Source organism: Parambassis ranga, chromosome 5, assembly GCF_900634625.1.
Source record: "Parambassis ranga chromosome 5, fParRan2.1, whole genome shotgun sequence".
NCBI lineage: Eukaryota > Metazoa > Chordata > Actinopteri > Ambassidae > Parambassis > Parambassis ranga.
In genome coordinates this window covers 5163412-5173517 of record NC_041026.1, presented here as the reverse complement: position 1 = coordinate 5173517, position 10106 = coordinate 5163412, and the positions used below count along the sequence as shown (strand labels likewise).

General features: G+C 40.7%; 1 long non-coding RNA gene across 1 annotated transcript; it reads left to right on the top strand.

Moving 5' to 3' along the window:
* The first annotated feature begins 3594 nt into the window (after nt 1–3594).
* On the top strand, nt 3595–4281 carry LOC114435797 (uncharacterized). Its single transcript, XR_003670633.1, has 3 exons — nt 3595–3647; nt 3736–3795; nt 3879–4281. It is a non-coding gene; the product is annotated as an uncharacterized LOC114435797 (long non-coding RNA).
* Nucleotides 4282–10106: the final 5825 nt, after the last annotated feature.

Sequence of the window (10106 nt, the reverse complement as noted above, 5' to 3'; positions counted from 1 at the left end):
AAGTGCTGAATTAGGTCAAATCTAACCAACAATTTAAGTGCTACTAAATACACACTAAGTATTGTGCTGCATGTCTTCCTGTTTTCACAACAGTGTCTGAAAAGAATGAAGTGCAAAGATTTTTCTGCAGTAATTCATACTCTAACTATTTACTATTTACTGTTTGACTGTTTTTTTACTGACTGTTTCATTTTTTCTTCCTCACTGCAGATATACCTCAGGCCTCACTGAGAGCAGACAAGACAGTCATACCAGCAGGGGGCAGCGTAACACTGACCTGCTCTGTGGACGTCTCTACAGGGTGGAAGTACTACTGGTACAAACATGGCTCAGAGTATTCTGGAGGTCAATCAATAAATGATCAATCAAACACTGTCAGTGTTTCAAAAGGAGGAATCTATCAGTGCTATGGAAGAAGAGGAGTCCCAGTGTTCTACACAGCAGTTAGCAGTGAAGTCACCATTAAGGAAACTGGTGAGTTTAATAATTAGTTGTAAAATGAAAAAAGATGAACTTCTCAAATGTTTCATGTGTTTGTCAGTAATGAAGAAAAGAGACATTTTGTTACCAACAGAAACAAAAAACATTGATTACATGTCAGAAGCTCCTCCTGCTCTGATGATGCTGAAAAATCAGAACTTTACTTTCTTCATTTTTAGACAGGACTGATCCAAATTGCACCTCAGTTATATTAATGTTGCTTGTTACTGTGTTAATACTTCCTCTTCCTCAGCACCACTGAGCTCCATGTTTTAAATCAGAGGCTTTTGTTGCATTTCTTCCCCTTAAAGTTGGTTTTTGTGGAGTAAACCTGTCTGTCTCTCTTCAGAAGTGGACAGAGGAATATTAACAATGTTGAGCTGTTGGACTAATGAAAAACAATCACTGGAATTTATTGAATGAAATAAAATGATGTCAGCATAAAATGTAATCAGAGTAAATACTGGGACACCAAACCACAGCACTTTGTTACAGAGTTCAGCTGTTAAAAAGATCAATATGATAAGAAATATTTAAGGTTATCACACTGTCTGCTGACTGACTGGATGTTTCTATGTGAACAGTTCCCAGTGTCACTCTGCAGCACAGCTGGCCTCAGATATTCATTGATGAGACGATCACCCTCAGATGTGACATTCAGGGAGTTGAAGGACGTCAGTGGACGTATGAATGGACACATGAGAGGTCCAACATTACTTCAACATCCAATGAATACAGAATAAACAGAGCTTCCTCTGCTGACAGAGGAGAATACAGATGTTGGGGCAGGAAAGAGAATTTATACACAAAGTGGAGTAATGCCTTCACATTGTCTGTATCAGGTAAGTTTGATTAGTTCAGTTTTGTTTTATGATGGAGACACAGTCTGTTTTAACATCATCTGTTTCCAACAGGTAAACCCCGACCTGTCCTCACTGTGTCTCCATCATGGCTGAGTCCTGGAGCCTCAGTAACTCTGAGCTGTGAGGTTGAACATCCACCTGCAGGATGGAGGTTCTACTGGTATAAAGCTGTTCCTGGTCTGTCAAACAACTCTTGGTCTTACAGCTATGAGCGGCTGCCTGGTAGCACTGACGGGACTGCACAGGATTCCTACATCATTCATGGACAGACACACACAGCAGCATATGTGTGCAGAGCTGGAAGAGGAGACCCAGAGTATCACTCTGATTACAGTGACCCAAAGTTTGTCTGGTCTGCAGGTCAGTTTGATTCTGTCCTCTCAGTACGAAGAATTTATTCTGTCACTGTGATTCCTCTGTTTATTGAGAGAATCAGAATGAGCTGGTTGTGTGTCATTTTTTCATTGTGTCACTTTGTTCTTACTTTGTTCCTTTGACATGTTTTGTTTTTCAGGTTTTAATCCAGCAGCGTCTCTCACAGTGAATCCTGACAGAGTCCAACACTTCACCTCTGAGTCTGTCTCACTGACCTGTGAGGGAAACTCTGCTGAGTGGAGAGTGAGGACGTTCTCTGATGAAGGACGTCTGTCATCCTGTTCTAACTGGGGAACAATGACTGGATCCACATGTAACATCAACACATCACAGTCTGATACTGGTGTGTACTGGTGTGAGGCTGCATCAGGAGAGTTCAGCAGCACAGTCAACATCACTGTACATGGTATAATACATTATTTTATTAGATTTATATCATCTTAAACATCTTATGTAACTCTAGATCATATATGTTTCACTTTATGCTATGTTAAATAATTGTATGTGAGAAAACAGACAAATGACTTCTTCTTTGTTGTGTAGATTTAATGTAAACATCTTCAGTCTTTATTTGAGTCAGTTTGGATTTTGTTGCATTTTTGTGTCAATTCATCAAGTGTTCATCCTCAAAGTAGAATTCAGTGGGATCTCTTAACAGAAGATGAGTATAGTTTTGTTAATTATTGTTTTAATTGGTATATCACCTGTAACAGCTGTGACTTTAGCTGCAGTCTGCTAATTGATCACTAGATGTCACTAAATCCCAACCACAGTCCTTTGATCAAATCAAATTGATGATGTAATTTATAATTTTGTGGTACATTTTTTGCTTAAATGTTTTAAATGATGTACACCAGATGATCTCTGACTGACGTCCTCTGACTGTCTCACAGATACAGACATTGTCCTGGAGAGTCCTGTCAATAGTGTGACTGAAGGAGACTCTGTTACTCTTGACTGCAGACTGAGAGGACAAAACAAACTTTCCAAGGTGTTTTTCTATCACAATGACAAACTTGTTCAAAGTGATACCAGAGGGGAGCTGAAGATCTCTGCAGTGTCAGAGTCACATGAAGGTTTCTACAGGTGTGAACATTCAGGAAAGAAGTCACCTCAGAGCTGGATGTCAGTGAAAGGTGAGTAAAGATGTTTGATGCTCCTTTTTTGGTATATTACGGCAATGTTGGTTTGAATAGTGTCTGTACTAATGACACCAAGTCCAATATAAGTGTATTAATGTATGTTTATTATTTCTAATAGTTGTATCCAGAGCTGAAAGCTCCTCATCCTCAGTGCCATTAATTGTTGGACTGCTGTGTGGAATCATATTATTCTTTGTCATTGTGCTCTTACTGTATCACTACAGACAGTCCAAAGGTGAGACCTTTTTCTTCTGATGCAGCATTTATTTACTATAAACTTTAAATGTGACACAGAATTTACAAAACCATGTAACAACATGATCATTTTTTGTTAATAACAGGTTCTTCTGCAGAGCAGACAGTGAACCAGGAAGTAAACCAACATCAGATATACTCCTCTCTTCTCCACAGTCAGTGTTTCATCTGGTTCTGAATGTTGTCACAGATATTCATAAGATGTATTGATGCTGCTGCAGCTTTAATACTGTTCAATAACAACATTTAATAAAAACAAAGATGTTTAAATGAGTGTGACAGATGTGAGGTGACTCATTTAATGTTTCACTGTCCTGTAGGCGACCTTTGTGTCTATGAGACAATCAGAGGAGCTGAAGGCTCTGGAAATGGTACAGTACACACTTTGATTGACATGGAGCAGGTTAAAGTTATAATAATTATAGAATGACTGTGAAACTCAGTACTCACATTAATGTTATTTCAGGTCAGGCTGAAGAAGATTACTATAATGCTTCATATCTGATTCAGCTCAAAGCTCTGGACAGCAGGAGTGAGTATATAAAAATATGAGACGTCACATTGATACTAAAATACAGAGAGAATCATTATTTTATATATGATTGATGTCATGATAACAGGACAACATGTTGACCCAGAAGAGTCACTGTGTGACTACAGTAATGTGAATCCAAACACAGGTAATATTCTTCATATACAGTCAGAGCTCATGTTCCAAAGACAGTATTTTAAACTGAGACTGTTTGCTGTGATTTTATTTCAGGTCCATGAAGAGACGTTCATCATCAACAAACAAAGAGAAGCACAGATGGCAGCATGAAGTCACTGACTAGCTGTCTGTTTTAAGCTTGATAACAGAACATGTTTCAGTGCTGGCCTGCTTTAGATTGTTCCCCATGTTATAAAGAAGAAGTTCTTTTTTAGTTCATCTTCATGTTCTCCTGTTTTGAGAGCAGAAACTTCAGCTTATAGTGTTGTCATTTGTCATGTCTCAAGAGAGACTGTTTGTTGTGAGTTCATTTCTTTGAGCTGCAGCTTTCTTTAAATGTGAAGAATCATGAGTTGAAAGATTTTCTGTGTGTGATGCTGTCTGACAAAGGTTTGTTTGAGGCTCCTCCTCCAGATGGACTCTCTGACGTAAATGTGGATATCATGCAAGAGCACAACCAGACGAGCAGCCCGAGATGTTCAATAGACTCAGAGCAAAGTCAGAAAGTGGACACTGTCTGCAGCATTTTACACATGCTAATCTAAATGTCACCAGTAAAACCACATTACCACCCACAGGACAAACTGGAGTATTACAAGTAAAGGGCATGTAGTCCCACATGGATTAATATTTTGTGGCCTTTGAAATGTTTTTTTTTTTTTTTTTTTTTAAATAAAATGGTTCTTATTAAAATATAATTTATTCTTTACTTCTCATTGGATCTAATTGCTGTATTAAACAAAGATTTACCACAGTTCACACAGATATTCCAACATGACATGCAGACAAAGCAGTGAGGGTAACATATTCTTTTAGTGTGTAATATGGAACATTTGTCGATCTTTCCACAAAGGCCTCACAGTAGTGCTACTTACTACATCCTATTCAATCTTTTAAGAATTCAGTATACTGTGAAATACTTAGAGAAAGGAACAACATCATGCTGAATGATCAGATTACAGTTCTAAATGAATCAGGCCTCCATTCACAGGAACATCAGCTCCTGCAGCTGCTGATGCAGCAGTTTATTCTGAAATCAGAGCAGGAGCAGCTCTCGGAGCTCATGCTGCCACGTAGGATTCATACTGTGAGTGATTTATTCTCCACAAAGCACCACATGATGGATGACTGTGATAAACCATGTTCTGTCTTTGTGCTTCTCTTACAGGGCTGTGCAGAGACAAACAGAACCAAACAGAAGCTGTTTGGTTTTGGGAATCTGTCAATCTGAACCTTGTACATTTATTTGATGTTGATATATTTCATGCTCTGAATACTGTCCTAAAAACACATGCCTCTTCTACTGTTCATGTGCTGCATCATTATTATTATTTACATCTGTTATCTTTTGTATTAAGCTCTGAATGTATCCTCATGTATCAGCACAGCTTTTTTAGCAGTGACACCAGCAGTTATTGCATATATCTAATAATCCATGGTCTATTTTCAAGGATCACATTTTATCAGCTGTTCTCACTGAAAACAGATTATGAGAGTTTAAAATATGTTTTTCTTGAAATTTGGTCAGATTTACAATAAAGTTCATGTCTCCAGTGTTTCTGGTGTAATTGTATTTTTAATATGTTTCTGTGGGGTTTGTGTACATGTATGTGAAAGTGTTGGTCTGTTGTCTGTGCTGGAGGAACAGGTCTTGGTGATTGTGCAGCAGTAACACAGCATGCATGTTTGGATTTGTCAGTGTAACAGCTGGTTTTTACATTTTATTTCATTCTTCACCCTGCATCAGCTCTGATTCTCATATCATTGGTAGTTCTGTGATGGACTGTGGCTCCCCCTGCTGGCCTGCTCGGGTGAAAAACTAAATTTATTGCTTCAATGTCTAAAAGCCAGTGGATGACATCAGCCCTGCTGTTGTCTGTGGTCATTGTCGCCGAAGTATGGAGTCAGAAAAGTTCATTAGGATCTGGAAAAACATGTTCTGGGGCTGGAAGACTACAGCTGAGGGTACATGTGAAGAAGACAGTTAAAGGGACTGTTGGAAGAATTCTGTAAATAACCTGTGTCAGCAGCATGGCCTGCTGGACTTTGTGGAGACAGTCTGTCCATATGTCTTACTATGGAAATATATGTGATGTTACACCTATGATCTCATACGTGATATGTTACTGTCATATATGATTGTGCTTGTGCCTATTCTAAGATGTGTGTATTCTGAGAAGCTGTGTCTGTTAGATAACAGAGGATATAAGAAGGGAGCTGCTCTGAAAAGACCTTGAGCACTCCTACAGAGGCTACTGTCTGTGTGTGTGACTGCTCCATCCTGCAGGAATAAAAGCACTTGAGTGAAGAACAGCTGAGATTTTGGGTTTTATTCCTAAAAAGGACAGTACACCCCAGAGTCAGGGACAGGACCAGCTGTCAGTCATATTAAAATTCTCTACAGCTTATGAGGGTTAAAATCACCTGTTTTGGTTCCAGCAACAAAGACAGAACCAGACTGCTGCTTCTAAACCATCACTATGTTAAATTTGGTGTCCTCCTCCTGTCCGCTCCCCTCCTCTCCTCTGTCCTCACCGCCTTCCCAGACGTTCTTCTGCTCGGGTTGGTTCGTATCAAATCCTCTGCTCTTCAGTTTCCAGCCAAGAAAAGCGATCAGCGGCACAAAGAGCACAGTCATCACTGTGACTGTGGTGATGATGGTGGTCCCAGTGTGGCACTCTGACTGCTGCAGACAGGAAGAAACTTTGTCAGCTCTGACAGTCATGCTGTAGTTATGCACAATTACACATGTGTCAATAAAACCAGCGGTTAGCTGCAGCGGGAACAGTGGACTCTACCTGCTGCTGGGGGGGCAGCTGGTTCAGGGACCCTCTGCGGGACCTCCAGTCTCACTGCTGCAGGGTTTCTGTGTCTCTTCTGTCCGTTTGAGTAGAAGTAGCAGAAGTAGACCCCCTGGTCTCCGGGCTGAGCCGGCTCCATGGTGAGTGACAGGTCCCCTGTGCGGTGCCAGTCTGGGGACACAGACACTCAGGCATACATGAGAGGACTTGAAAACCTGCTGCCCCCATAAAACAGACAGAGAGTCATTATTATAATGAAAGGATTGATGCTAAATTCTGGGATTCTTTGACGTTGGAGGATGATCGTGGACTTCAGGCCTGCTGAGCTCAGGGATGGTTTTATACAGAAGAAAGCAGCAGAATGAGGATAAACCCTGAAATAGCTCCACGTTCCCTTCTCTCACATTTGGAGTTTGACTTTAAATCTGTCTTTTATTTATTGGTTTGATATGAGAGTCAGCTGGTTCTTATTGTCTCTGTGTGTTGAATTATTCACAAACTGGATGAGTTTCTGTCCAAAACTATCGAAGAATTTAGCAGACAGCAACTGAGAAATGCAGAACCAGGACTGTTTTAATGAGATCTGAGCTGTAAAGACAGTAAATATGATGACAGACGAATAGCGGATGGAGCTTCAGTATAATATGAAACATTTCACAACACAACGCATGAATGCTGCTGACACATGAGTCCCTGAACATCCTCTTTCCTTCTTTCAGTGTTCACTCTGCGGTCAGCATGAAGGTGACTGTTTATTACTGTGGTAGTTTGAAGCACTGAGTTATGCAAATGAGTTGGTTAAACTGTGTGTGTGACGTCACTGCAGTGAAAGTGAAACAGTTTCTTTGATTTTTCACCATGATGAAAAAACATTGATCCTCTGTAAATAAATGACTTGAATCTTTGCAGCAATAAATGTCAGGCTGTTTGAACATGTCCAAAAAATACAAATATTTAATCCGCAGGTTTCTAAAATGTTTTTGATTTCCGCGCTCACAGATCCACGAACAGGCCCAAAGCAGCGTGTTCACACAGGCTGCAAATTAAAACAAATATTAAACCTGTTTAATCTTTATACCGGACAAGAGTTCCTCATTTAAATCACAATTTATTCACGTTTACATTCGCTTTTCTTTATTATCGTTTATATTTTACTTTATTTAAAATTTCATTTTGCTCAACTTTTTAATCAGCCTCAAAACTTCAAATAAAACAGCGTTATAAATATCGTAATATTATCAGTTCAAAATGTGATGATCTTCATGATTTAAAGCCGGATTTTTTGTTGCGTTTTATTTAAAATAAACATCAGTGTTGACTGAAAAGAAATAACCTCAGGTGATGAAGCAGCGCAGACACGCGGTCTTTAAGGTCTTAAAGGATATGAGGCGCAAATAGAGTTTGGAGAATAAAAACAAAAAGCACAGAGAGAAGAGCAGAACCAGACCCATGATCGAGGCCGGAGCGTCTGTGGCTGTCACACATGGTGTGTTCACGGACTGCAGTAATGTAGACAGGCGAACATCGCGGCTTGAACTGGAAGAAAAGTGAACATGTGCTGCACCCCGCAGGTCTATGACTCGCTCTGCATCTGTTCTTCAGCCTGTTTCCGTATTTTCCAGAACTATGCACCATGAATGTATTAGTAAGTAAGTATTAATAAGTTAATGTCGTTTAATGTTGTATATCGTTTTTCCAATTTGCCTTAAATGTCTCTTTAATTAATTAAAATAGAACGTAAGCGCAGACTGCCGCCTGCTGGCTGCCTGAAGGTGCTGCAGCTCTTTCTCTTCCTGTTCCTTAGGACAGAGTTTTTTCCTCTTTAATGCAGCATTTGTGGTTCTCGGCATTAAAAACAGGCTTTGTCAGTCATCCACGGCTCACCTGCCTCCTTCAACATCTGACTGGCACGTCTCCAGATGTTCACATCACCAGTATATTTATTGATATGGTCGATAATCTCAAAGTTTAAGTAAGTGTACAAGCTGTCATATCCAGGGGTTTGTTTCTTTTACTACAGAATGAACAGTGAAGGTCAGAGGTCACACACACACACACACACACAGGTTAAATCAGGACACAGACATTCCTTTTGTGACTTTTGGGTCAAACTTCATCATGGTTACACTTTCATTCATAAAAACACATCACTGTCATTTCTTCTTGCTTAAATGATTTATTCACACATTGCAACAGGTTTAGCTTGTGTGACAATAAACAAATAATAATAATAATAATCAGGGCCACTCTTCAGGCCTGCTTTCCCCATGGAGAAGCAACTTGAATAAATGAAACAGCAGCTAGTCTTATTATTGGGTATAAAGGCAGGTATGTCATCAGGGAATCCTCCTGAATCTCCAGATTAGCCACTGCTAGCCTCGTACCATGTGCCCTGTATCAGTGCTAATAGCTTAGCGGATTCTTTCAGTAACACTGGTGTCTGGCACAATTAAAACCATCAAAAACATCACCACTAAGTGCATTCAAGAACATAATCTTAACAGTACAGTACATAATGTTTGTCATTACAGTGGATTTCAGCTTTGAAATAATCCTTCATGTAAAATCTGTGAGTATTAAAAAGCTAACGGAGCAGTGTCGATGTCTTCACGCCAGACTTCGCAACATTTTTCTTAGGCTGCGTTCAAACACTAAGTAGCTGCGACAGCGGACCGGAAGCTTCAGCAGAGAGCAGCCTGCCCTCCGATTGAAGCCACAACGTATCTTTTTTCTGAAGCCGACAGTGATTCTCTGTCCTGTGAACAAGTCTAATCCAGTGCAGAACCTGAGGAAGAGGGACAGCTGCTGGCTCCCGGCCTGACTGAGGTATAGGTGTAGAAACCAGACAGCTTGGTCCTCATGGAGATTCTGGATCGAACTGAAATCAAGAGATCTGACAATCTTTTCAAATGTCGGTTGTAGGTCTTGATAGGCTGCTGAAACTGCCCTCAGCTCTGATCCAACAGGAGCCAGTGTGCGGCTCCACTGCTGAATCACAGAGCCGGGTTCCTGGATCAGAGCTTTCTGAGCTAGCTCCCTCAAGATTAGCTCAACGGCATCGGCTGTCAGACGCCTGCGGTTATTGTAACGGTCCATGATCGTCAGCACAGCTACCAGGTCAACACCTTCGAAATCCAAACGCCAAGATTCAAGGACCTTTCTGTCAGACTCTGACACAAATTTTAAAAACGACTCAACGGGGTCGCTCTTCACTGAGCCCAACATGGCCTCCTCCAGCAGCACGGGTGCTAGCTTCACAGGGAGGTACCTCTCCTTCTCCCAGCCGGCTGCGATTATTCAGCCCACACTTCCCCACTCTGCTTCACCAAAGTGATGACATGCATGTGACTCATAGAAATCAGTCCAAAATGCACACAACACCTTCCTGAAAACACATCCACCTGCTGCAGTCAGTCCAAGCCTCCCATCAACAATCACAAAGTCATCAACCCGGACGCCTTCCTGCCCAAAAACCGCCACG